At 43.0% G+C, this 27,461-nt stretch overlaps 1 protein-coding gene across 2 annotated transcripts in view; it reads right to left on the bottom strand.

Annotated features, from left to right (window-relative positions):
* Positions 1–27,461, bottom strand: part of ADAMTSL1 (ADAMTS like 1) — a 1,187,598-nt gene that overhangs the window by 578,857 nt on the left and 581,280 nt on the right. The gene's annotated exons all lie outside the window — the stretch shown is intronic.

Genomic DNA, 27,461 nt, shown 5'->3' with positions numbered 1-27,461 from the left:
ATCACAGGACATTTCTCCAAAAATTAAGGTCTTTCTTCCTGTGTGCATTTGCAAACATTAATCTGGCTTTTTTATGTTTCTTTTGGAGTAATGGCTTCTTCCTGGCAGAGTGGCCTTTCAGCCCATGTTGATAGAATACTCATTTCACTGTGGATATTGACACAATCTTACCAGCTTCCGCCATCATCTTCACAAAGTCTTTTGCTTTTGTCCTTGGGTTGATATGCACGTCGGACCCTAGCACGTTCATCTCTGGGACACAGAGCCCGTCTCCTTCCTGAGCGGTATGATGGCTGGACATTCCCATCTTGTTTGTACTTGTGTATAATTGTTTGTACAGATGAACGAGGCACCTTCAGGTATCTTGAAATTGTACCCAAGGATGAGCCAGACTTGTGCAAGTCCACAATTCTCTTCCTGATATCTTGGCTGATTTCTTTAGACTTTCTCATGATGCTACACAAAGAAGCAGTGTGTTTCAGGTGTGCATTAAAATACATCCACAGTAGTGATGAGTGAGCATGCTCGCTACTGCTCGGTGCTGTAGGGAGGGGTGCTGCTGAGCTAGGCAGAGATTCACTTGTTTATTAGGTAGTGTAGGTAGAACACAAGTATATTACACATATCCATCTCAACAAGCAGTCCTTCTGAGGACTAATCCATCTGCAGAGATATGAGGCAGGCAGTGTATATAGGCAGGCAGGCAGTGTTTATAGCAGACTACAATGCATATAGCACAAGAGGCTCCATTCCAGTTTTATCTGCTGCTGCGGTTAGATATTTCTAGACATAGGCCAAGGTCTCAGGGGCCAGGAATATTTTTTGGGGGGATTTTAATCCTCATTATTTGCTTAAAAAGCAATCCAGAGAACACCGCTTATCTGCGCCACTTGCTTGTTGGCACTGCAGAATACAGCCAGGTCCTTTCCATATTACAGCGCTAAAAACCAGCTGTTTAAAACTGTGGTTTGTTTGTCACACAGATCACATATAATTGCACTGAAAATATTGCCATTTCTGGCCTCCATTGAAATTTTGTTTCAGTGTGTCACTGAAACTATTGACACCAGTTTGCTGTTCAAAATAGTTACCTACAGGCCAGGTATGTAAAACTGTGTTTTCTCCGTCACACGGATCACATATACATTTTCAGAAAATACGGCCATTTCTGGCCTCCATTAAAAATTTGCTTCAGTGTGTCAGTGAAGCTATTGACACCAGTTTGCTGTTCAAAATAGTTACCTACAGGCCAGCTATTTAAAACTGTGGTTTGTCCGTCACACGGATCACATATAAGTTCGCTCCAAATTCAACCATTTGTAGTGAGCGTAGAAGATATTGTCCTCCATTTAAAATGGGCAAGTCACTGGATGTGATGGTGATGGTGCAGGCCGAGTGCAAGCTGAAATTGTGCCACAACAAACACCCACATCTTCTCGCTCGACCTTCCTGTCCCAATTAATAGGGGACCGCAGAACACCACTATTGAACACAGAGCAGTGTGAAAAGTTTATTGGTTGGATAGCAGATAATGATTCCAGTCACTTAGCCACCACCACCACCATCCTGTCTTCCACATGGTCAAGTCTCAGTATCCGTGAGCCTGGACCGCATATTCCTCACCCTGAACCTTCTTCCTCCCACCATGCCGAGTGCCCAGAGACAACTGATCCCACACTTGGACACTCCGAAGAGCTGTTCACTTTTCCATTTATAGATTTGGGCCTCTCGCCTGGTCCATTTGAAGCGGGGCAAGAGGAGATCGCATGTAGCGATGCCCAAATATTTGAGCAGCCACGGTCACACAAAGGTGACGGTGTGAAAGTGTCACAAGAGGTGGACGATGATGAGACACAATTGCCAGAAAGTCAGGAGGAGGACCAGAGTGCGGAAGTGTAAGATGAGTTGGTGGATGATATAGTAACTGACCCAACCTGGCAGGAGGACATGCAGAGCGAGGAGAGCAGCACACAGAGGGAGGGAGGCAGAGCACCCCAACAGGCAGGAAGAAGCAGTGTGTTGGCCGCAGACAGAAGGCAAGCAACCATTCCCCGTAACACCAACACGAAAGAAGTTGCCAGTACAACTGTTAGGTCTTCCCGAGTCTGGTTGTTTTTTAAAGACTCTGCTAATAACCCCAAAAAGGCCATTTGCACCACCTACCGGGCCAGCATCAGCAGGGGTGGCAAAATGACCAGCCTGACCACCACCAGCATGATCAGGCACATGGCAGCAAAGCACCCGACTTTGTGGGCTGAACCCCAGGGTCCAGGAACAGTGTCTGCGGGAGGCACCACTGCTTCTTCCACTGTTGTGCATGCAAGCCAATCCCCTGTCCATGGTGCATGCGAAGATGCCTCCTGACCTGCACCTGTCGTTGCACACTCTCAAGTAGCACCATCAGGAAGCACGTCCACGTCCTTGTCCCAGCGCAGCGTTCAGTTGTCCATACCACAGTCCTTGGAACGCAAGCGCAAATACGCAGCCAATGCCCCACAGGCCACACTACTAAATTCCGACATTTCGCGACTGCCTGCACTCGAAATGTTGCCTTTTAGCCTCGTAGAGACGGAAGCATTCCGCAACCTGATGGCGGCGGCCGTCCCTCAGTACTTGGACCCAAGCCGCCACTATTTCTCCCCGTGTGCCGTCCCCTTATTAGACAAGCACGTGTCCCAAAACATTAGCCGTGCCCTCAACAACGCAGTTACCGGGAAAGTCCACCTAACCACGGACACTTGGACAAGTGCTTGTGGGCAGGGACGGTACATCTCGCTGACGGCACACTGGGTTAACATAGTGGAAGCCGGGACCCAGTCGGACCTTGGGACGGAACACGTCCTCTCGACTCCAAGGATTGCGGGCCCTAGGTCAATCAAGGTTGCCCCCACAGTCTACAGCTCCTAAACCTCATCCTCCTCAGCCTCTTCCTTCTATTCAGCCTCCATCTCCGAATTGACCACATCAGTCACAAGCTGGAAGCACTGCAGCACTGCCTCGGCCAAGCGGCATCAGGCTGTGCTGAAGCTAATATGCTTAGGTGACAAACCGCACAATGCTGAAGCATTCTGGACAGCTCTGAAAGAGCAGGCAGATCTGTGGCACATACCGTTGAACCTACAGTCAGACATGGTCGTGTGTGACAATGGCCAGAACCTGGTGGCGGCTCTGAGGCGAGGCGAGCTCACAGACGTACCATGCCTGGCCCATGTGCTTAACCTCGTGGTTCAGCGTTTTCTCAAATCCTACCCGGAGCTGCCGGATCTGCTTGGTAAAGTACGCTGCCTGTGTGCCCATTTTAGAAAGTCACCTACAGCTTCCGCCTCCCTTGCCATGTTTCAGCAGCGATTGCAGCTTCCCGCTCACAGACTGGTGTGTGATGTCCCCACGCGTTGGAACTCTACACTGCAGATGTTGGGAAGGATTTGTGATCAGAAGAGGTCAGTTTTTGAGTACCAGCATCAACAAGGCCATCGGTATTCAGTTCAGACTCCACACATAAGACCTCAGGAGTGGACATGGATGTCGGACATATGTACCATCCTCCAAAACTTTAGCGTCACCATCCCACTTCTCTGTCTTCTGAAACGCTCTCTGCTCACAATCAAAGAGGATGCATTGCAGGTGAAGCACGATGAGATGGAGCAAGGAACCATACAGGGTGATTACACACAGCCCAGCCTCATCTCATCTCATCCCAACGTGGATTGGGTGACAAAGGAGGAAGAAGAGGAGCTAGTTTCATGCGCTATAGACGGTACTACCTGCACAACTGTCATACCGTCTGTTCAGCGTGGATGGCCTGAGGACAGAGAGGAGGAGGAGGAGGAGAGCATGGTCACTTGTCTCCATGGTGAGGACACGAAAGTCTTGCCTGTTGGCTGAGTTTATGTTACGCTGCATTTCCCATGACCCTCGCATTCTCAAAATTTTGGGTGACAGTCATTACTGGTTGGTGACACTTCTAGACCCACGCTACAAGGAGAACTTTATATCTCTTATTCCTGAGGCGGACAGGTCTACAAAAATGGGGCAGTACCAGGCTCTTATAAAAATGAACAAGGGCTGGATTGGGCCAGACTTCTCAACACCACCGAATGATAGCAGCGTAACAAACTCAAATCCAGTGTCTTTTTTTGGGAGGTGTATTCCCATGCACCTTTTCACACCCACACATGGGTATACGCTTTCTGATTTTGGCTATTTGCTCTTGTCCTCCTTCTTCTCCTTATCCTCATCCTCCACGACCATATCACCAGGGTGACTGTGGTCCGTGATGTAACACCCACATAATTTTTTTAAAGGGTGTTTATGATGCCCGTAAAAAAAATTTTTATACAGTATGTTCATGTATACCCCCCAGGGGTAAATGTTTGTCAGCCCATACACTTAGTGCATGGGCATTACAAGTATAGGAGACCCATTCCTTTCTAATGGGAACATTTTTTTATGAGGCCCTCCTCCACGTCTCTTCCAAAGGGCATTGGAGTGCCTCCCAATTTTTGGAAGCCCTTGCATTCACTGCATTGGCCAACAGTATGGGAGACCCACGTCCTAATAATGGGAACATTTTTTCATGAGGCCCTCCTCTAAATCTCTTCAAAGGGGTATTGGGGTGTGTCCAAATTTTCAAAGGGGTATTGGGGTGCGTCCATATTTTGGGCAGACCTGCCACTCACTGCATACGCAATAACAATATAGGAGACCCAGTCTTTAGTAATGGGAACAACAAAGCAAAGCCGGCTGATGGCTCTCTAAGAATAGCGAGGGCCGACTGCTGGCCCTTTAAGAATAGTAAAGGCCGCCTGAAGGCCCTATAAAAATAGGCTTTGTGACTTTCAGAGTCCCTCCTTCATAAATGAAACAGGATGTTTCTGATCATGTCTCACATACCACATGGCCAGATAAGGTTATAAAATGTTAAAATGACATTTACCGGTGAATGCATTTGTCACGGTAGAAAGCAATGCAAAAGTCCAAAAACTCATCAAAAACGCTACGTGTGAACATAGCCCAAGGTGTGGAGGAGTATTTTTGTTTTTGGTTATTTATTTTGCCTTATATACAAGTCATTACCCTAGAAAGGATGTTCCTTAACATATTTCCCAGGAAAATCCATTTTGGTTTTGTTTTTGTATGTTTTATTATGAGTCCGTAAAAGTGGCGTAATACCTCTGACAACGTTGTTGACAGCAGTGACCTGGGAGTCAGAAATGTTTCCAGGGGTCTTCCCCATGCTGTTTCCATGCCATTTAAGCACTGTTCCCATCGATTTGGGCAATTTTTAGGCCCTCTGCAGACTGCCGGGGGTGCCGCCTGAAAAATGTTCCCATAGACTTACATTGGGCTCGTTGCTCGGGTCGAGCACCCGAGTATTCCAATGTGCTCGACTCGAGCAACGAGCACCCGAGCATTTTAGAGCTCGCTCATCACTAATCCACAGGTGTGTCTCTAATTAACTCAGATGTTGCCAAAAAACAATCAGAAGCTTCCAAACACATGACATTATATGGGCAGTACAGAATTGTTTAAAGGCATGGTAATCTTAGTGTATGTAAACTTTTGACTTTGCATTAAGTAATAAAAATGTCTTGAAACATTCTCTCTCTCTCATTTATCTGGTATTTGGCAAATATGAAAAATTATGGTAATCCTAATTGACCTAAAACGGGAAAGGTTTATTCTGATTTCATGTCAGATATTGAGGAAAACATGCATATGTGTCTTTTTATATAGTGTATGTAAACTTCTGGTTTGAACTGTACCTTTACATGTATGCGATACACCTTTGAGAGTTCACATACTTTCTTCTAGACAAAACCTTAAATAAAAAAGTCCTGAGTGTGAAGTCCGTGGGCCGCTCTGGTACCTGGGGAGTGCTGTACTTAAGTTAGGGCTGCAAAATGAATTTTAAGCTACTGTATATGTTCATTAGCATTTTTTTCTTTTACCCTTTGTCATACCGATAAGCAATTTGACTGTGTGTTTATTGGAAGCAAAGAAATATTTTGAGGCCACGTTCACACGTTCGTGAAATTTTGTATTTTGTGGACGGTTTATCAGCAAAAAAAATCACAAAAACATGTCCGTCTTTGTTCCGAATGCGTACAAGTCTGCGGGTCCGGGAAAATCATGGACAGCACACAGATGGCATCTGTATACAATCCGTGCGCCGTCCATTTTAACTTTGTAATATGTAGGAGGAGCTTTGCAATTTTTTGGCATAAGAGAAAATCACTGATGGTAAAAACTGATCAAACATTAATGAAAATCTGATGAAATTTTGTCCATTTTTTCCGCATATGAGACAAAAAACAAATGTTGGTTTGAGACCGTAGGTAACATCTGCCTGCAGCATTTTTTTAACTAAGAAAGCCATTTAAAAACTAATGAATTCACCACAATAACTGCGTGTGTGCAAATCCAGTCTTAAAGGGAATCTTTCAGCAGGTTTTTGCTATTTAATCTGAGAGCAGCATAATATAAGACAAGAGTGCCTGATTCCAGAGTTATGTTACTTATTAGGCTGTGTGTTGTAATATGAATACAATCAGCATTTTATCAGCAGGAGATTATTCCTTCCTGACTATGTCACACGTGAAGGCCAGTCAGGCTAATCTGTTTAACCCCGCCCCCACCACTGATTGGCAGCTTGCTGATAATTCACAGTGTGCACAGGAAGTTGCCAATCAGTGGTGAGGGCCGGGGTATACACAGCTCAGCATTCAGAGAACTATGGGATTCTATGAAAACTGCACCAAGCAGCCCAGTAAATGATACATCATTGGAATCAGGTTCTTTGTCCCTATATCATGCAGTTCTCAGATGACATAGTAAAAATCTGCTGACAGATTCCCTTTAAGACAGCAAGTTATATGTATGGAAAACTGTAATTCAGTAACAGAAAAATGCTTAATAAGTCTTTAGAGAATTGAAAACGAGCACATAATAGTTTTGTTACTTAGTTTAGTAACCAGTGATTTTTATGTATAAAAAAGGGAATAAAGTAATGAAAAAGCTCTGCCATATTACAAGTTTGAATGTTGAGAAAAGCTGTTCCATCACAAAGGATTTGTTAAGGTCCAGCAATACCAAAGTGACACCGTATAAATTTCATGGGAAACATGTGACATTTTTTCCTTTTTTTCTCTCTTTAATGGGAAGAAGTTAAAGATTTAATATGAGTTGCCAAGATATTAGTAAATTCTGAGACCTGATTCGTTGAGTAACTTTGGACATTATGTCAAGAGATACAGACAGATATTTTGAAATGGGAAGAGATAGTATCTTTCAACCATCAGGGCAATATTTTTAGAAACATTCAGAAAGTAGCGTTTGACATATCTAGACTCTGACACCATGTCGATAATGACAATTATGTGTGAAACAAGTCACTCAATTAAAAATCCACTACTGTATATTCCACATAAAGCTCAGGGGTTGAATTAGTCCCGTACTAAAATACACTATTGACTGCCGATCTTCCCCAGTCCCTTTTTTTTCTGTTTTTGAGTTTTCGTGTTTTGCTCCCCTTCTTCTCAGAGCCATAACTTTTTTATTTTTTTGGTCATTATGGCCATACGAGGACTTGTTTTTTTGCGGGACGAGTTGTACTTTTGAATGACACATTGGTTTTACTGTATCGTTTACTGGAAAACAGGAAAAAAATTCTAAGTGCGGTGAAATTGCAAAACAAAGTGCAATTACACAATTGTTTTTTTTTTTTACCATGTTCACTAAATGCTAAAACTAACCTGCCGTTATGATTCTACAGGTCATTTTGAATTCTCAGATACCAAACATGTATAGGTTCTTTTTTTTTACGTAAATCAAGACTTTATTGAGAAAATGATTAACAATCATTAATTAAAGAACTTTTACAAAAAAAGAATGTGACATTCCTACTAGTTGTACATATATAATCAAGTACACAGTGTGTCACACATGATTGGATAACCATTAGAATAAAATTATAAATCAGTATTAAAAGTATTCTAGATTAGGACAATAATGCAGTAATATCAACATATGACATATGAGAAGAAAAGTAGCCTCAGGGGGAGGTAAAGAGAAAAAAGGAGTAAGAGACAGAAGGAGATATTAGAAAGGGAGGAATGAGGGGGTAGGAAAGAAGGGGATTGGGAGGTTGAAGTGTTGAATCTCTCCTCCGTGTAGGCCTCTCAGGTTGCCCTGGACGAGACTAGGCCACTTTATTATTTAAAATGACCAGTTTATGAACTTTAATAAAGCCAGAGTGGAAAGCAGAGTGTTGTTTGCTCCAGAAGGTATGTCAAAGTTCAACTCAGCCAAGTGTTTAAATCTTGGGTTTCTCTGAAGGCAATCCACAGGGCCCACGTGCTATAAATTTTTCCTGAGTTTCCATCGACTTGGCCTACAGGAGTTCCATTCTATAAATGTTATTAAGTTCGGACACAAATTCCCAATGTGATGGCGTCCTATCTTGTTTCCAGTACCTCTGGATAAGATTCCTAGCCACTGTGAGGAAGTGTCTAAGCAAGCCTTTCTTAAATCTGGAAATTGAGATGTCACTTAAAGTTAATAGGGCCAATTCTATTGAGGGGTGAATCTTATGTATAGATAACTTGTTATAGAGATCAAATATCACCATCCACAATCAAAAGTTTGTTAAAAAAAAAAAGTCTCCATTTTAAGGGATCTGGGGCCGGGTGAGGGCTTATTTATTGAACACCGAGCTGATGTTTTTATTGATTCCATTTTGGGGCAGATACGCTGTTTTGAACGCCCGTTATTGCATTTTATTGCAATGTTGCGGCGACCAAAAAAATTTAATTCTGGCGTTTTGATTTTTTTATCTCATTACGTCGTTTACCGATCAAATTAATTCTTTTTATATATTGATAGATCGGGCGATTCTTAACTCGGTGATACCAAATCTGTGTATTTTTGATATTTTTTTTATTGTTTTATTTTGAATGGGGCGAAAGGAAGTGATTTAAATTTTTATATTTTTAAAATGTTTAAAATATTTTTTAAAAACTTTTTTTATCTGCTTTCTACCTGCTTCAATAGACTCCATGGGAGACTAGAAGCTGCGATCATCAGATCGCCTGTGTTATACATAGCGGGACTTCAGCCCTGCTATGTGTAACAAAAATGCTCATCTGCTATGAACACCGACCGCTGGGCGACGCTCATAGTAGATCGACTATGACAACCACAGGGTGTGGTTCTATGAACATTGCAACTTTACCAGTCTACATTGTATGTGGGCTTATACACCAGGGTCCCTATAGGTCATAATCATGGCCCAGGGCAAAAGAGACTCTTCACAATACCTCTCTTTTGCCCTGGGTCATGATTATGATCTATAGGGACCCTGATGTATAAGTTGTATATATAAGTGTCTAGCATTGATTTGTAGTTATCTGGACTCATGAGATTAATTGTATGTGGGCTTCACAGTAACATGGAGTCTAAATAAATAATACTTCTTCACCCATTTCACCAGCATGAAGTATTGGTCTTCCTAGGTGCCACATAAAAGTTTGTAACCTTGATTTGACCACTGAAAAGTGGATGATTAATTATTGTAACGCCAGCATAATCTCCATGGAACCATTTGTCACCAGAGTCACCAAAATTATAGCTTACAAGAAGTTTGAAGAAGTTTGTCAAGAATCCAGAAGCCAACATTACACTGTGTTCCAAATTATTATGCAAATAATATTTTCTCAGATTTTCCCAAATTACCTATATGAATTGCGGTCATTGTAATTTTCCAGTCAAATAACTATTAGAGTACAATTGAAAGGTTTTTGTATAAACTGCCTATGATAACAGTATATTTTTAAAAAAATAAAAAACTCAAACTGCACTCAAAATGCATGTTCCAAATTATTATGCACAGCAGAGTTTTCAACCTTTTCATTTTAATAAAGAACAAAAAATGGTCATTTTTGAAATTATAAGCATTAGCAGGTTATTAAAAACTGAAATCAAACAGTTTTCAACTCAAAACTTTATTCTAGGTGATGTAACATTTGCACATAGGACCCCTTGTTCGAAAGGAGCTTCTGAACTCTCTCGTCCATTGAATTTGTCAGGTTTTGGATGGTTTCTGCTTCAATTGTTTTGCATGAGGACAGAATACCCTCCCAGAGCTGTTGCTTAGATGTGAACTGCCTCCCGCCATCATAGACACTCCTTTTGATGATATATCTGGCAGTGTGGTTGTCTTCTCTGATGCCGAATTCTACCACATTGCAATATGTTGTTATACACTGAGGGTTTATATCCTTTCACTTTTGCTACTCTTCTCTCAATGCAAATGTCTATATGTTTGCCAGGCTTGGTGGGGATATATAAAAAACCTATCTGCCTACCATATAATACATGGTCCGCAAATCCCTATAATAAAAGCAAAACCAAAAAGATCTATTCTGGAGAAAGAAGTTGCAATGGGAGAGAGGAGAAACCTTTCCCTCCGAAATAGGTGATAAAATCTATTGATAAATATTCTCCAAACAGACACATATAAGGGAAAATAGAGAAAATATTCTTTATTGGAAAAAATATAAATATCATAAAAATTACAATCAATATATATATAAATAATAAAGTACGAAGTGAGGACAGCAGGGGAGGGGGAGAGAAGACGGCTAAAGAGTAATGTAATAAGATGAATAATATAACAGAGAGACTAGCACCCCAGGATAGCATTCAATACATAACTGGTGTAAGTATGCTGCCAGTGGATGATAAATCCTAATACTGACCATATTAGATAATAATGGTTACAAATCCTCTAGGGGAAGCTGAGAACATGTCTAGCATAAAACCAATAATCCTGTATATAAAATACATGCAGGTAGGTATCAGAATGGTTATACGCTGTCAAATAGACTGTAATCATGATAATTGCGCAATAAGATATACATGTCAGTGAGTCATAGAAACAGACATGGAGCTTCCATTACCTTGGGTCATGTCAGTAAAGTCCAAGGCAGCGTGGGAGAGAATGCTAGGAATGCAAGGCAGCCTCGACGCGCGTTTCGCCCGGAAGTGGCTTCGTCAGGAGGCGTGGCTATCATGAGGAAAGGGGACACCTTATGTATCAGAGTGTACCAATCAGAATGAGGTACGTAATGAAGTCCCGCCCCTGGCGATGACGCGGACGCCCACGTATGACATGTGGCCAGGGAGGAACACCTCCCATGTAACCACGGCAATGCAGCCCGTCCGAGACGCCGCCGGGAGGGGCAGAGACATGCGGTGACAGGCATGTCAAGGTGCAGGAGGCATGACAGAAGGTCTGAATGAACAGGCAGCAAGCTGTGGGAGGTTCTGCACAGTGCTGGCACACGGAGTGGCCACCTCACTGTGTCGCAAGGTGCTGAGCCTCCATCAGCGATAGGGCAATAATAATGAGCCTCGTGAAAAATATTGTAGAGGGGGGCCCTATTAAAGTCTCCTCTAAGGATTAGGAAAAGGCTGTCCATTATGGGCAGTATCTCCTACATATAAATCTACAGGTGATGGGATACTGAGGGACTATAAAAGGGTATAAGACTTATAAATCATAAGGACCACATACAGAAATATATTGTAATAGGAGATCCCCTACTATAGGACTAATACATGACAATTTGTAAAGTTTCAAAAAAGTCAAAGTACAAACAATCACAATAGATTAATGACCCATCAAAGAAGTACATAAGACAATCATTGAACAACTCACGACTTTATCCTTCTATATAGTGGTTATACAATATCCCATAGCTATATATTAATTCACTATTTAAGGGAACAAAGGGATTAATATCTGAAAGACATTCTTATTTATACAGGTACTATAAAGATAATATTTGTGACGTAATTCTTGTCATCTAGGTTGATTGTTCCAAGTTGTATGAGATATGTTCAATAATTCGTATCTTCTGTCAAGTTGATGCATATATCAGACTCTTTCAAGCCGTTTAGGACCTCCATATCGCCATAACACAGCGAACCTAAATCAAGTGGATTATTAAAGAAAAGAATATAAGTAACATATAAAAAATAATAAAACACAAAAGGTGTCAATCTAAAAATAGCGCAGCACTTATTATTATAGAAAGGACTTGAAACTGACCATATCGTTTAATCCTTTTGGGGCAATTGTGTCCAATAGCACAATCCACCGTGTTTCTTTTTGAAGCAGCTTCTTTTTGACATTCCCACCTCTAATGCCCATATATACGTGGTCAATGCCCCGGACCGTAAGGCCCCGAGGATTGCCTCTGTGGATTTCCAAAAAGTGTTTAGGTATTGTTTTGAGAAATTGTAAATCAGTACAGGAAGAGGCATTATTTATATCTCTTATATGTTCTTGCATGTGGACCTTCAAGGCTCTGGTGGTCATACCAATATAGATTAGTCCGCATGGGCAAGTTAGGTGGTAGACGACTGCTTCAGTGTTACATGTGATATGGTGGACTATGCGAAAGGACTTTTCCCCGCCGGAATTACAGAAATGTGATGCTCTAGGAAAGAATCTGCATACCGAACATTTACCGCAGGAGAAGCTGCCCCATGGGGGGCCTTTACTTCCAAATGGGGAAGGAATTTTAGGTGGGATATAGTGACTCCTGGTTAGTAGGTCACTCAGTGTATTTGACCTACGCCAGGTCATAGCTGGTTGATTGGGAAGCTGAGTTTTCAGATCTTTATCAGTTAGTAAAACTGACCAATGTCTTGTCAGAATGTTTTTGATAGCCATCCAATTATTGTTAAATGTAGTTATAAATCTTGGATATGAGTTTTCTGGAGATTCTCTGCCTCTAGAGTTTGAGTTAGTGGCAAGAAGACTCTGTCTATTAGAATTTTTGGCCCTCATATAGGCTCCATTAATATCGCGGATATTATAGCCTCTGTTTAGGAACCTCCTAGAGGTTTCATATTGACTTCTTGGACATACTCATCACTAGAATGGAAGATGGTAGAATTGGCACTGATATTTTTCGCAAGGAGACTTCCACGAATTCTCTATTGCATTTTACTTCGTCTCATCCCCCAAACTCAAAAGTTCGATCCTCATCGGCCAGTATCTCAGAGCTCGCCGTATCTGTTCGAGCGATGACAGCTTTAATAATCAAGCGCAGGACCTCTCTAGGAGGTTCCTAAACAGAGGCTATAATATCCGCGATATTAATGGAGCCTATATGAGGGCCAAAAATTCTAATAGACAGAGTCTTCTTGCCACTAACTCAAACTCTAGAGGCAGAGAACCTCCAGAAAACTCATATCCAAGATTTATAACTACATTTAACAATAATTGGATGGTTATCAAAAACATTCTGACAAGACATTGGTCAGTTTTACTAACTGATAAAGATCTGAAAACTCAGCTTCCCAATCAACCAGCTATGACCTGGCGTAGGTCAAATACACTGAGTGACCTACTAACCAGGAGTCACTATATCCCACCTAAAAGTCCTTCCCCATTTGGAAGTAAAGGCCCCCCATGGGGCAGCTTCTCCTGCGGTAAATGTTCGGTATGCAGATTCTTTCCTAGAGCATCACATTTCTGTAATTCCGGCGGGGAAAAGTCCTTTCGCATAGTCCACCATATCACATGTAACACTGAAGCAGTCGTCTACCACCTAACTTGCCCATGCGGACTAATTTATATTGGCATGACCACCAGAGCCTTGAAGGTCCACATACAAGAACATATAAGAGATATAAATAATGCCTCTTCCTGTACTGATTTACAATTTCTCAAAACAATTTCTCTAAACACTTTTTGGAAATCCACAGAGGCAATCCTCGGGGCCTTACGGTCCGGGGCATTGATCACGTATATATGGGCATTAGAGGTGGGAATGTCAAAAAGAAGCTGCTTCAAAAAGAAACACGGTGGATTGTGCTATTGGACACAATTGCCCCAAAAGGATTAAACGATATGGTCAGTTTCAAGTCCTTTCTATAATAATAAGTGCTGCGCTATTTTTAGATTGACACCTTTTGTGTTTTATTATTTTTTATATGTTACTTATATTCTTTTCTTTAATAATCCACTTGATTTAGGTTCGCTGTGTTATGGCTATATGGAGGTCCTAAACGGCTTGAAAAAGTCTGATATATGTATCAACTTGACAGAAGATACGAATTATTGAACATATCTCATACAACTTGGAACAATCAACCTAGATGACAAGAATTACGTCACAAATATTATCTTTATAGTACCTGTATAAATAAGAATGTCTTTCATATATTAATCCCTTTGTTCCCTTAAATAGTGAATTAATATATAGCTATGGGATATTGTATAACCACTATATAGAAGGATAAAGTCGTGAGTTGTTCAATGATTGTCTTATGTACTTCTTTGATGGGTCATTAATCTATTGTGATTGTTTGTACTTTGACTTTTTTGAAACTTTCAAAATTGTCATGTATTAGTCATATAGTAGGGGGTCTCCTATTACAATATATTTCTGTATGTGGTCCTTATGATTTATAAGTCTTATACCCTTTTATAATCCCTCAGTATCCCATCACCTGTAGATTTATATGTAGGAGATACTGCCCATAATGGACAGCCTTTTCCTAATCCTTAGAGGAGACTTTTATAGGGCCCCCCTCTACAATATTTTTCATGAGGCTCATTATTATTGCCCTATCGCTGATGGAGGCTAAGCACCTTGCGACACAGTGAGGTGGCCACTCCGTGTGCCAGCACTGTGCAGAACCTCCCACAGCTTGCTGCCTGTTCATTCAGACCTTCTGTCATGCCTCCTGCACCTTGACATGCCTGTAACTGCATGTCTCTGCCCCTCCCGGCGGCATCTTGGACGGGCTGCGTTGCCGTGGTTACATGGGAGGTGTTCCTCCCTGGCCACATGTCATACGTGGGCGTCCGCGTCATCGCCGGGGGCGGGATTTTACTGCGTACCTAATTCTGGCCGGCACACTCTGATTGTTCCCGTCCTGGCGGTGTCTCGGACGGGCCGCGTTGCCGTGGTTTCATGGGAGGTGCTCTTGTTCCTTCCTGGCCACGTGTCATACATGGGCGTCCGCGTTATCGCCGGGGGCGGGACTTCATTACGTACCTCATTCTGATTGGTACACTCTGGTACATAAGGTGTCCCCTTTCCTCATGATAGCCACGCCTCCTGATGAAGCCACTTCCGGGCGAAACGTGCGTCGAGGCTGCCTTGCACTCCTAGCATTCTCTCCCACGCTGCCTTGGACTTTACTGACATGACCCAAGGTAATGGAAGTGTGTCACCCTACCTGGATGCCACAAGTGTAATAAAGCTGTGTCTGAGAGCAAGGGGGAGGTTCTCTGGTCAGGGGAAAATTAGCATGCAATGCCTCCTGTCTCAGGCCAGTAGGGGGAGCTGGCTGCTCCTATAAAAGCTGGTGCTGAGGGCAGGGTTAGAGAGAACTGGAAAGCCTGTCTCAGCACTGAGACGTGTCCCAGAGTGGAGCAGGGACAGAAAGTTGATTGCACCTAAGAGGAAGTGTGGCAGTAGGAGAGCCACAAGCCAGAGACAAGAGGCGAAGAGAGCCTGTCTTGGCAGAGAAAAGACTTAATTTTACCAGACTTTGGTGTCTGAGGCTGGAAGGATTCCACATCCCCCAGCAGAGAACCAGTCCGCAAGGGACTGTACATTCCTTGGCCTAAGAAGCCTGGAGGCCCTGCCACAACCGAAGGGACCAGTAAAGCCGTACAAGGCTGGGAGCAGAAAGGAACCCACGTCGCAGGCCAAACAGGCGAGAATACACGGAAAGCTCGGAAACGTGGGCTGTTACCCTATAACGAGGAGATAGCCAGAAGGAGCGCAGAAAGCACGGTAGGCCTACACCCTCACCCTGACCAGGGCCAATTTCCCCTTTGCTCTCAGACATCCAGGTCCCCTCCTAGCTGGGACTGTTTGTGGGTCAATTTACCCGTTCTAGTAAAGACCCTGGACTGCAACCTGTTATCTGTGTGCTCCTTGCTCCTCCAGCACTATCAGCACTGGGATTCTCACTACCATCACTCCCACCATCCATTATACTGCCCTGGGGCCGCACTCTTCCCGTGGGGAGTCACACTACCCTAGCTGCACACCTCATCAGCCCCAGCGGTCTGCATGCAGCGGCGGTTCCTAATAACCGCAATCCACGGGTGGCGTAGTCGGACATTATCAGCAGAACGTAGCAGACTACCATTGGCCTGACCACCCTGAGCCACGGAACCGGGTCGCCACTACTACCCCCATCGTCTCCTTATTGCCCGGATCCGAGTGCCCCACGGCCCAGGGGGCGAGTCAGAAGCTCCATGTCTGTTTCTATGACTCACTGACATGTATATCTTATTGCGCAATTATCATGATTACAGTCTATTTGACAGCGTATAACCATTCTGATACCTACCTGCATGTATTTTATATACAGGATTATTGGTTTTATGCTAGACATGTTCTCAGCTTCCCCTAGAGGATTTGTAACCATTATTATCTGATATGGTCAGTATTAGGATTTATCATCCACTGGCAGCATACTTACACCAGTTATGTATTGAATGTTATCCTGGGGTGCTAGTCTCTCTGTTATATTATTCATCTTATTACATTACTCTTTAGCCGTCTTTTCTCCCCCTCCCCTGCTGTCCTCACTTCGTACTTTATTATTTATATATATATTGATTGTAATTTTTATGATATTTATATTTTTTCCAATAAAGAATATTTTCTCTATTTTCCCTTATATGTGTCTGTTTGGAGAATATTTATCAATAGATTTTATTATCACCTATTTCGGAGGGAAAGGTTTCTCCTCTCTCCCATTGCAACTTCTTTCTCCAGAATAGATCTTTTTGGTTTTGGTAGGGATATATACAGTATTTACTGTGCTAGGTAACTGATTGGGTAGGTTTCAGTATTTTTTCCGCAATATACTGTTTCCCACCATGACATTATTCATGGTGGGAAACAATTCAAAAGAGAGAGAAAATGTTCCAGGTCCGAAGTTTGGGCCCTCATAGATTTCAATGGGGTTTGGGTTCAGGTTCACGTTCGGGTAAAGTTCTGGTACTCGAACATAACTTTTAGTCCAAAGTTGGGTACTAAAACCTGAACTTCCACGAGTCCGCTCATCCGTAGTTATAAAGAGACACAATGGAGAACTAGCTTTCATGAAAAAAAACATATAACAAATAAGCAAGATTGAAAGGGTACTCACTGGCTGAAAAACACTATCCTTTATTCTAGTATTAGGCCACGGCCCCACTATCAGTATTCGAGCAGTATTTTTTCTCAGGAGTGGGAGCCAAAACCAGGAGTGATAAATGCAGAATTGGTGACTTGTTTCTATTATACCATTTCTCTGATTGCTCCTCACCTGGTTTTGGCTCCCACTCCTGAGAAAAAAATACTGACCGAATACTGACCAAATACTGATAGTGGGGCTGTGGCCTTATAAGAACACTAGAAAGTGGCACAGCAGAGGAGGGAAGCAGAGGCTAGAGGTGATGGCCGCTTTACTTCACATAAGCTTCAGCCGGCCTCTATAATTGGCAGCTCCTTGATTACACTATTTAATTGGGTCTGCCAATTCATTCCATAGTTTTTTGTCATTACCATTTGTACCAGTGGGCCTAAAATTAAGGAAAAAGTTTTGATTATAAATAATAATCATGAAAAAAAGATCTTTTAAAGGAAACGTCTGGTAACCTTTTTGAAGTCCAGACATGGGGAAGGAAATGATTATTGTCATAGCATTCAACATAAATGGGATTATGATAAGGTTTTAATTAGATGAGACCTCTGCATAATTAAAAACATGCACTCATGGCTGGAATCGGTGTTCCTCTTCAGTAATATGGATTTAAAGGACTAGAAAGCAATTAGAATATTTGACATTGTTGTGGTTTTCTTGACAAATGTTTTTCATCTACTACTGAAATTTACGCAATGATCTCTCTGCTAAATATTACATGCAATTAGAGCCTTTTTTAGCAATATTTCTTGAATTATCAACAGCATTCAAAAATATAGCTATAGTTATAGAATTAAAATTGGCTACACATATGCTTTGCATACAGTCATATACACTGCTCAAAAAAATAAAGGGAACACTTAAACTACAGAATATAACTCCAAGTAAATTAAACTTCTGTGAAATCAAATTGTCCACTTAGGAAGCAACACTGATTGACAATCAATTTCACATGCTGTTTTGCAAATGAAATAGACAATAGATGGAAATTATTGGCAATTATCAAGACACCCTCAATAAAGGAGTGGTTCTGCAGGTGGGGACCACAGACCACATCTCAGTACCAATGCTTTCTGGCTGATGTTTTGGTCACTTTTGAATGTTGGTTGTGCTTTCACATTTGTGGTAGCATGTGAAGGACTCTACAACCCACAGAAGTTGCTCAGGTAGTGCAGCTCATCCAGGATGGCACATCAATGGGAGCTGTGGCAAGAAGGTTTGCTGTGTCTTACAACGTAGTGTCCAGAGGCTGGAGGCGCTACCACGAGACAGGCCAGTACACCAGGAGACGTGGAGGGGGCCGTAGGAGGGCAACAACCCAGCAGCAGGACTGCTAGCCCCGCCTTTGTGCAAGGAGGAACAGGAAGAGCACTGCCAGAGCCCTGCAAAATGACCTCCAGCAGGCCACAAATGTGAATATGTCTGCACAAACGGTTAGAAACCGACTCCATGATGGCGGTATGAGGGCCCGACGTCCACATATGGGGGTTGTGCTCACAGCCCAACACCGTGTAGGATGCTTGGCATTTGCCACAGAACACCCGGATTGGCAAAGTCGCCACTGGTGCCCTGTGCTCTTCACAGATGAAAGCAGGTTCACACTGAGCACAAGTGACAGACGTGACAGAGTCTGGAGACGCCGTGGAGAGCGATCTGCTGCCTGCAACATCCTTCAGCATGACCGGTTTGGCAGTGGGTCAGTAATGGTGTGGGGTGACATTTCTTTCGAGGGCCGCACAGCCCTCCATGTGCTCGCCAGAGGTAGCCTGACTGCCATTAGGTACCGAGTGAGATCCTCAGCCCCCTTGTGAGACCATATGCTGGTGCGGTTGGCCCTGGGTTCCTCCTAATGCAGGACAATGCCAGACCTCATATGGCTGGAGTGTGTCAGCAGTTCCTGCAAGATGAAGGCATTGAAGCTATGGACTGGCCCGCCCGTTCCCCAGACCTGAATCCGATTGAGCACATCTGGGACATCATGTCTCGCTCCATCCACCAACGTCACGTTGCACCACAGACTGTCCAGGAGTTGGCGGATGCTTTAGTCCAGGTCTAGGAGGAGATCCCACAGGAGACCATAAGCAACCTCATCAGGAGCATGCCCAGGAGTTGTAGGGAGGTCATACAGGCACGTGGAGGTCACATACAATACTGAGCCTCATTTTGACTTGTTTTAAGGACATTACATCAAAGTAGGATCAGCCTGTAGTGTGTTTTTCCACTTTAATTTTGGGGGTGACTCCAAATCCAGGCCTCCATTGGTTAATAAATTTGATTTCCATTGATGATTTTTGTGTGATTTTGTTGTCAGCACATTCAACTTTGTACAGAACAAAGTATTCAATGAGGATATTTCATTCATTCCGATCTAGGATGTGTTATTTGAGTGTTCCCTTTATTTTTTTGAGCAGTGTATATGACTTTGGAATTATGACAGGGGTTAATCACAAATCACCAACAACTGAGACCTACTTTGCAATGTTTATCATACCCTTAAAGCAGTATTCCCATATCCAAGATCCTATCCCAATATGTGGAAGGTGTAATAATAATAATATTTGCAAATACCTCCAATCACGAATGTAATATAGTTCTTCTGATTAGCCATGTCGCTTACCACATATGCAGGGATTTGCTGTAGCTTAGGTATCCATGGTTATGACCACTAACAACTAACTTAACTGTCACTTTATGAGTGGGTGTAACCACGGATTAGAGATGAGCGGTGTTTGACTCGAACTGTTCGCCAATCTCAAATTCGAGCTGTTTTGGGCGGTGTTCGAGCCGTTTGGCGAACACGAACGATTTGAAAAAAATTTGGCTGTTCGAGGTTATATTCGATAACTGTTCGTGCACCAAAATCATAACTGGATTTTTTCTCAGTAATGCTGAAAATTAATGTTAATACGCAGTTTGAGTGTACAGCGGGGCGGGGGGAGGGGCAGGGGATGGATCTCTGCAGAAATAATGAAGATCTCCATTTTTTTTTCTCCCGCATTTACAGTGGGGAGGTGCAATCTGTCAGCCTATCAGCAGTGCACACACGGAGCGAACTGCTTTTTTTCACACAAGCAAGGGCATGTGTCATTGGCAGTGTATGTCACATGTCCTTGCCCTATAAGACCAAGCCATTATCCCCGTCACCACCATTTTCTCACTGGTGCAGCTGCGTGTTAGACGGCACCGCTGTTGCTGTGTGCGCTATACCTTGTTAATTTCAAGCTAATTTTCGCACAAATCTACAGATAGCTTGGGAGTAGGGAACAGTTGTGATTGCAGTCATTTTAAGGACTAGGTTACAGCATTTCCTACGACTTTTATCAGGCAGGTCTGTGCTCTTAAATAGATAGGTTGGGAGTAAAGACTAATTGTAATTGCAGTCCTTTTCAGGGCTAGGTTACATCAGTTCCTATCACTTTTATCAGGCAGGTCTGTGCTCTTAAATAGATAGGTTGGGAGTAAAGACTAATTGTAATTGCAGTCCTTTTCAGGGCTAGGTTACATCAGTTCCTATCACTTTTTGCCAGGCAGGTCTGTGCCAGTGCTGTGCAAGTTTTTTTCACAGCATTTGGCTAAATCTAGCTAAGCAAATCCTTTTTGTCCTCTTGCAGTGTGTGTTAGTCAGTGGAGAAGCCTATCTGTGTTGCAAGCTACACCACCTTTGTATAGAATACAATTTTTTTTACTGCACCTAGTGAAGTAAAACCTTTTGGGCAAAGCATCATTCTATTAGTCCATCTATACTAACCTCCACCAGGTTGCAAATTCAAAATAATTTTTATCTGCATATAGCTCTGAAAAAATATTTGGGCTTCGGCTTGTAGCAGTGTGTGGGACTTGTTCTATTAGTCCATCTATACTAACCTCCAGCAGGTTGCAAATTCAAAATAATTTTTTTCTGCATCTAGCTCTGAAAAAATATTTCGGCTTGTAGCAGTGTGTGGGACTTGTTCTATTAGTCCATCTATACTAACCTCCACCAGGTTGCAAATTCAATCTAATTTTTTTCTGTGTCTAGCTCTGAAAAAATATTTCGGCTTGTATCAGTGTGTGGGACTTGTTCTATTAGTCCATCTATACTAACCTCCAGCAGGTTGCAAATTCAAAATAATTTTTATCTGCATCTAGCTCTGAAAAAATATTTGGGCTTCGGCTTGTAGCAGTGTGTGGGACTTGTTCTATTAGTCCATCTATACTAACCTCCATCAGGTTGAAATTCAATCTAATTTTTTTCTGCATCTAGCTCTGAAAAAATATTTCGGCTTGTAGCAGTGTGTGGGACTTGTTCTATTAGTCCATCCATACTAACCTCCATCAGGTTGCAAATTCAATCTAATTTTTTTCAGCATCTAGCTCTGAAAAAATATTTCGGCTTGTAGCAGTGTGTGGGACTTGTTCTATTAGTCCATCTATACTAACCTCCATCAGGTTGCAAATTCAATCTAATTTTTTTCAGCATCTAGCTCTGAAAAAATATTTCGGCTTGTAGCAGTGTGTGGGACTTGTTCTATTAGTCCATCTATACTAACCTCCACCAGGTTACAAATTCAATCTAATTTTTTTCTGCATCTAGCTCTGAAAAAATATTTCGGCTTTTAGCAGTGTGTGGGACTTGATCTATTAGTCCATCTATACTATCCTCCATCAGGTGGCAAATTTAATATAATTTTTTTCTGCATCTAGCTCTGAAAAAATATTTTGGCTTGTAGCAGTGTGTGGGACTTGTTCTATTAGTCCATCTATACTAACCTCCACCAGGTTACAAATTCAATCTAATTTTTTTCTGCATCTAGCTCTGAAAAAATATTTCGGCTTGTAGCAGTGTGTGGGACTTGATCTATTAGTCCATCTATACTATCCTCCATCAGGTGGCAAATTTAATATAATTTTTTTCTGCATCTAGCTCTGAAAAAATATTTTGGCTTGTAGCAGTGTGTGGGACTTGTTCTATTAGTCCATCTATACTAACCTCCATCAGGTTGCAAATTCAATCCAATTTTTTTCTGGATCTAGCTCTGAAAAAATATTTCGGCTTGTAGCAGTGTGTGGGACTTGTTCTATTAGTCCATCTATACTAACCTCCACCAGGTTACAAATTCAATCTAATTTTATTCTGCATCTAGCTCTGAAAAAATATTTCGGCTTGTAGCAGTGTGTGGGACTTGATCTATTAGTCCATCTATACTAACCTCCATCAGGTTGCAAATTCAATCCAAATTTTTTCTGCATCTAGCTCTGAAAAAATATTTCGGCTTGTAGCAGTGTGTGGGACTTGTTCTATTAGTCCATCCATACTAACCTCCATCAGGTTGCAAATTCAATCTAATTTTTTTCAGCATCTAGCTCTGAAAAAATATTTCGGCTTGTAGCAGTGTGTGGGACTTGTTCTATTAGTCCATCTATACTAACCTCCACCAGGTTACAAATTCAATCTAATTTTTTTCTGCATCTAGCTCTGAAAAAATATTTCGTCTTGTAGCAGTGTGTGGGACTTGATCTATTAGTCCATCTATACTATCCTCCATCAGGTTGCAAATTTAATATAATTTTTTTCTGCATCTAGCTCTGAAAAAATATTTCGGCTTGTAGCAGTGTGTGGGACTTGTTCTATTAGTCCATCTATACTAACCTCCATCAGGTTGCAAATTCAATCCAATTTTTTTCTGCATCTAGCTCTGAAAAAATATTTCGGCTTGTAGCAGTGTGTGGGACTTGTTCTATTAGTCCATCTATACTAACCTCCACCAGGTTACAAATTCAATCTAATTTTATTCTGCATCTAGCTCTGAAAAAATATTTTGGCTTGTAGCAGTGTGTGGGACTTGATCTATTAGTCCATCTATACTAACCTCCATCAGGTTGCAAATTCAATATAATTTTTTTCTGCATCTAGCTCTGAAAAAATATTTCGGCTTGTAGCAGTGTGTGGGACTTGTTCTATTAGTCCATCTATACTAACCTCCACCAGGTTGCAAATTCAATATAATTTTTATCTGCATCTAACCCAGCCAATACTTTTGGGCTAATACCACAGTTTGGCCACTCAGCTCTGCTCGGTTCCCATCCATTGTTTTTTGTGCAAACAACTCTAGGGGTGTGAATTAGTTAACCACCAAAATGAGTGGAAAAAGGCCTGCTGCTGGTGGAAAGGGGAATAGGCATTTTGGGAAGGGAAAAAAGGTTGTGTCCGTGGGGTAGGTGTTAAAGCAACAGTAACATCTGCAGAAGAAAGACCATCTTCCAGCCAAACTAAGATGTCTACTTCTTTTAGCGGACAATGTGATAAGATCCCTTTCTTAGGGCCACGCCAATCGCTACAAATTCCAGATGAGGCACAAAAACAGCAGGTGCTTCAACGGATATCAAGTGCTCCTTTAAGTGGGCTCTCCTCCACCTCAACTTCAACATCACAAATACTCCAGTCCTCAAAGGTGTCACCCCAATCGCAGTGCCCCAGTACCAGATGCCTAGTCGGCACTACTTCTCAAAGAAAGGTGTGCCTGCGCTCCACCAGCATGTCGCACACAACATCACCGCTTCTTTGAGAAACTCTGTGTGTGACAGGGTGCATTTTACCACAGACACTTGGACGAGTAGGCAAGGACAGGGACGTTACATGTCGCTGACTGGGCACTGGGTAACTATGGTGACAGCAGGACAAGGGGCTGCTGTCCAAGTCTTGCCGTCCCCACGAGTTGTGCGTCAATCCTCTTTATCTCAAAGTTCCTCCACTGCTTCTGCCTCCTCAACCTCCTCTCGGTCCTCCACCTGCACCCAAAGCCTGTCTGGTCATGCCACAAGCTTTCTAACTGCGCAGAAGGGATCCTGCACACCTCCTTACTATGCTGGCAGCAGGGCTCAACGTCATCAGGCGGTTTTTACTTTGAAATGTCTGGGAAATGTGAGTCACACAGCTGAGGAGTTGTGGTCAGCTCTGGAGAGCCAGTTTCATGAATGGTTGTCTCCACTGGACCTGAAATCAGGGAAGGCCATGTGCGACAATGCTGCAAACCTCGGTGCGGCCCTTCGCCGGGGCAATGTCACACACGTGCCTTGTATGGCTCACGTGTTGAACCTGGTTGTCCAGCAATTTTTAGCCCACTATCCCGGACTAGATGGCCTTCTGCAGAGGGCACGGTCGCTGTGTGCTCACTTCCGCCATTCGCATCCCGCAGCTCAGCGACTTACATCTCTACAGAAGTCGTTGGGCCTGCCACTTCACCGGCTAAAATGCGATGTGCCTACCCGGTGGAATTCAACTCTGCACATGTTGCAGCGACTGTGGCAGCACCGACAAGCCCTGGTGCAATACGTTCTGACGTATAGCCTGGGCCAACGAAATCCAGACGTGGGGCAAATCACGCTGGAGGAGTGGTCTCAGATCAGGGACCTATGCACCCTTCTGCACAGTTTTGAAATGGCGACGAAGATGTTTAGTGCTGACGATGCCATTATCAGCATGACTATTCCGGTGATTTACATGCTGGAGCACATGTTAAACAGAATTCGGAGTCAGGTGGTGGCACAAGAGGAGGTGGAGGAAGTAGAGGAGGAGTTGTATGCGGAAGGGCTAACATCTGCAAGGTCCAGACGGTCGGCAGCACCAAGGCGGCAGGCATGTGAGGGTGGGGGAGATGGTTTTACCAGGGCGCATGGTAGCAGCCAAACTAGTGAGGAAGGTGCAGGAGCCCAGGAAGAAGTGGAGGACGAACTGATGGAAGACTCATCAGATGAGGGAGACCTTGATCACATTTCTGTTGTGCGAGGTTGGGGGGAGAGGGCAGAGGAAGGAAGCATGATTGTTACCTCGCCACCAACACAACAGGGACTTGGTGCTCCTGGATGCGCAAGACACATGAGTGCCTTCTTGCTGCACTACCTGCAACATGACCCTCGAATTGTGAGAATTAGAAATAATCTTGACTACTGGGTTGCCACACTGTTAGATCCCCGGTACAAAAGTAAATTTGCAGAAATTATTCCTGCCATAGAAAGAGATGCACGCATGCAGGAGTATCAGCAGAGACTGTTGCAGAATCTTACATGTGCTTTTCCCCAAAACACTAGTGGTGCACATAGTGAATCTCACAGTTCCAACTTGCCAACCGTGGGACCGTCGAGTGTTCAGCACTCAAAACGTAACAGAAACACAGTATCTGCTGGTAACATCAATTTTGCGGAATCATTTCACCACTTTTTTAGCCCATCCTTTGCAAGGCCACAGGAGACAAGAAGTCTGACACATAGTCAACGCCTAGAGACGATGGTACAGGAGTATCTCCAAGTAAACATTGAAGCCATGACTGTGTCACTGGACCCTAGCTCTTTTTGGGCTTCCAATCTGGATAAATGGCCGGAGCTCGCCACTTACGCCTTGGAGATCTTGTCATGCCCCGCAGCCAGCGTTCTGTCTGAACGTGTGTTCAGCGCTGCTGGTGGTGTGCTGACAGATAAGTGCATGCGGCTCTCCACTGATAATGTAGACAGACTCACGTTCATGAAGATGAACAAATCATGGATCCGAAATGACTTTTCTACCCCTGTGTCATCCTGGGGAGAGTAAAAGCTTGATGATTTGTTAAAATCACCTCACCAACCGTTTTAAGCTTTCAAATTACAAATCATGTTTATCTGTATCTTGGCTGGAAAATAATTTGGGCCTTGTAGCAGTGTGCAGTACTGATTCTATTAGGCCATCTATACTAAACGCCACCAGATTTAAAATTACTAATCATGTTTATCTGTATCTTGGCTGGAAAATAATTTGGGCTTTGTAGCAGTTTGCAGTACTTATTCTATTAGGCCATCTATACTAAGCTCCACCAGCTTTCAAATTAATAATAATTTTTAGCTGCATCTAGCCCGGAAAATAATTTTGGGGCTCCTAGATGCGCAAGACACATGAGTGCCTTCTTGCTGCACTACCTGCAACATGACCCTCAGATTGTCAGAATTCGAAGTAATCCAGACTACTGGGTTGCCACACTCTTAGATCCCCCACACTCTTCGATCAACCTTTTAATTTTAATAAAGAACAAAAAAATGGTCATTTTTTAAATTATAAGCATTAGCAGGTTATTAGAAACTGAAATCAAACAGTTTTCAACTCAAAACTTTATTCTAGGTGATGTTACATTTGCACATAGGACCCCTTGTTCGAAAGGAGCTTTTGAACTCTCTCGTCCATTGAATTTGTCAGGTTTTAGATGGTTTCTGCTTCAATTGTTTTGCATGAGGACAGAATACCCTCCCAGAGCTGTTGCTTAGATGTGAACTGCCTCCCGCCATCATAGACACTCCTTTTGATGATGCTCCAGAGGTTCTGAATGGGGTTGAGGTCAGGGGAGCATGGGGGTCACACCATAAGTTTGTCCCCTTTTATGCCCATATCAGCCAGAGATGCAGATGTGTTATGTGCAGCATGAGACGGTGCATTATCATGCATGAAAATGATCTTGCTGCGGAATACACGGTTCTTCTTCTAGAACCATGGCAGGAAGTGCTGTTTGAGAAACTCCACATACATTATGGAGTTCATCTTTACCCCTTCAGGGATCCTAAAGGGGCCGACAATCTATCTCCCCATGATTCCAGCCCAAAACATTACTTCACCTCCTCCTTGTTGGCGCCGTAGCCGTGTTTGCATGGGGTGTCCATCAACCAGCCATCCTCCACTCCATCCATCTGGACCATCGAGCGTTGCACGGCACTCATCGGTGAACAAAACAGTTTTGAAGTCAGTCTTCATGTATTGTTCGGCCCACTGGAGCCCTTTCTGCTTGTGTGCAGTGGATAGAGGAGGTCGACAGGATGGCTTACGCACAGCTGCAAACCTCTGAAGGACTCTGCATCTTGTTGTTCGGGAGACGTTGGAGGCACCAGCAGCTTCAAAAACTTGTCTGCTGGTATGACAAGGCATTTTTGCCGCTGCTCTTTTAACCTGACGTAATTGCCTGTAGGAAAGAGTCCTCAATTTTCCCTTATCAGCACGCACACGTGTGTACTGTGAATCAGCTACATCCTTCTTGATTGTGCGATGATCAGGATGAAGTGTCTTGGCAATGTTGATTGTAGTCATGCCTTGACCTAAACACTCCACAATTTGTTGCTTCTCAGCAGCCGACACATCCTTTTTCTTTCCCATTTTGGCAGAAAATGTAGGCTGCTTAATAATGTGGGACAGCCTTCTTAAGTAGTCTTGCCTTTCATTGGACACACCTGCCAAACTA

Source organism: Phyllobates terribilis, unplaced genomic scaffold (assembly GCF_046119375.1).
Source record: "Phyllobates terribilis strain yellow unplaced genomic scaffold, ASM4611937v1 Scaffold_1__5_contigs__length_1240528914, whole genome shotgun sequence".
NCBI classification, from domain to species: domain Eukaryota; kingdom Metazoa; phylum Chordata; class Amphibia; order Anura; family Dendrobatidae; genus Phyllobates; species Phyllobates terribilis.
The sequence above is the reverse complement of the archived record's forward strand: the minus strand, read 5'-3'. Positions and strand labels throughout refer to the sequence as shown.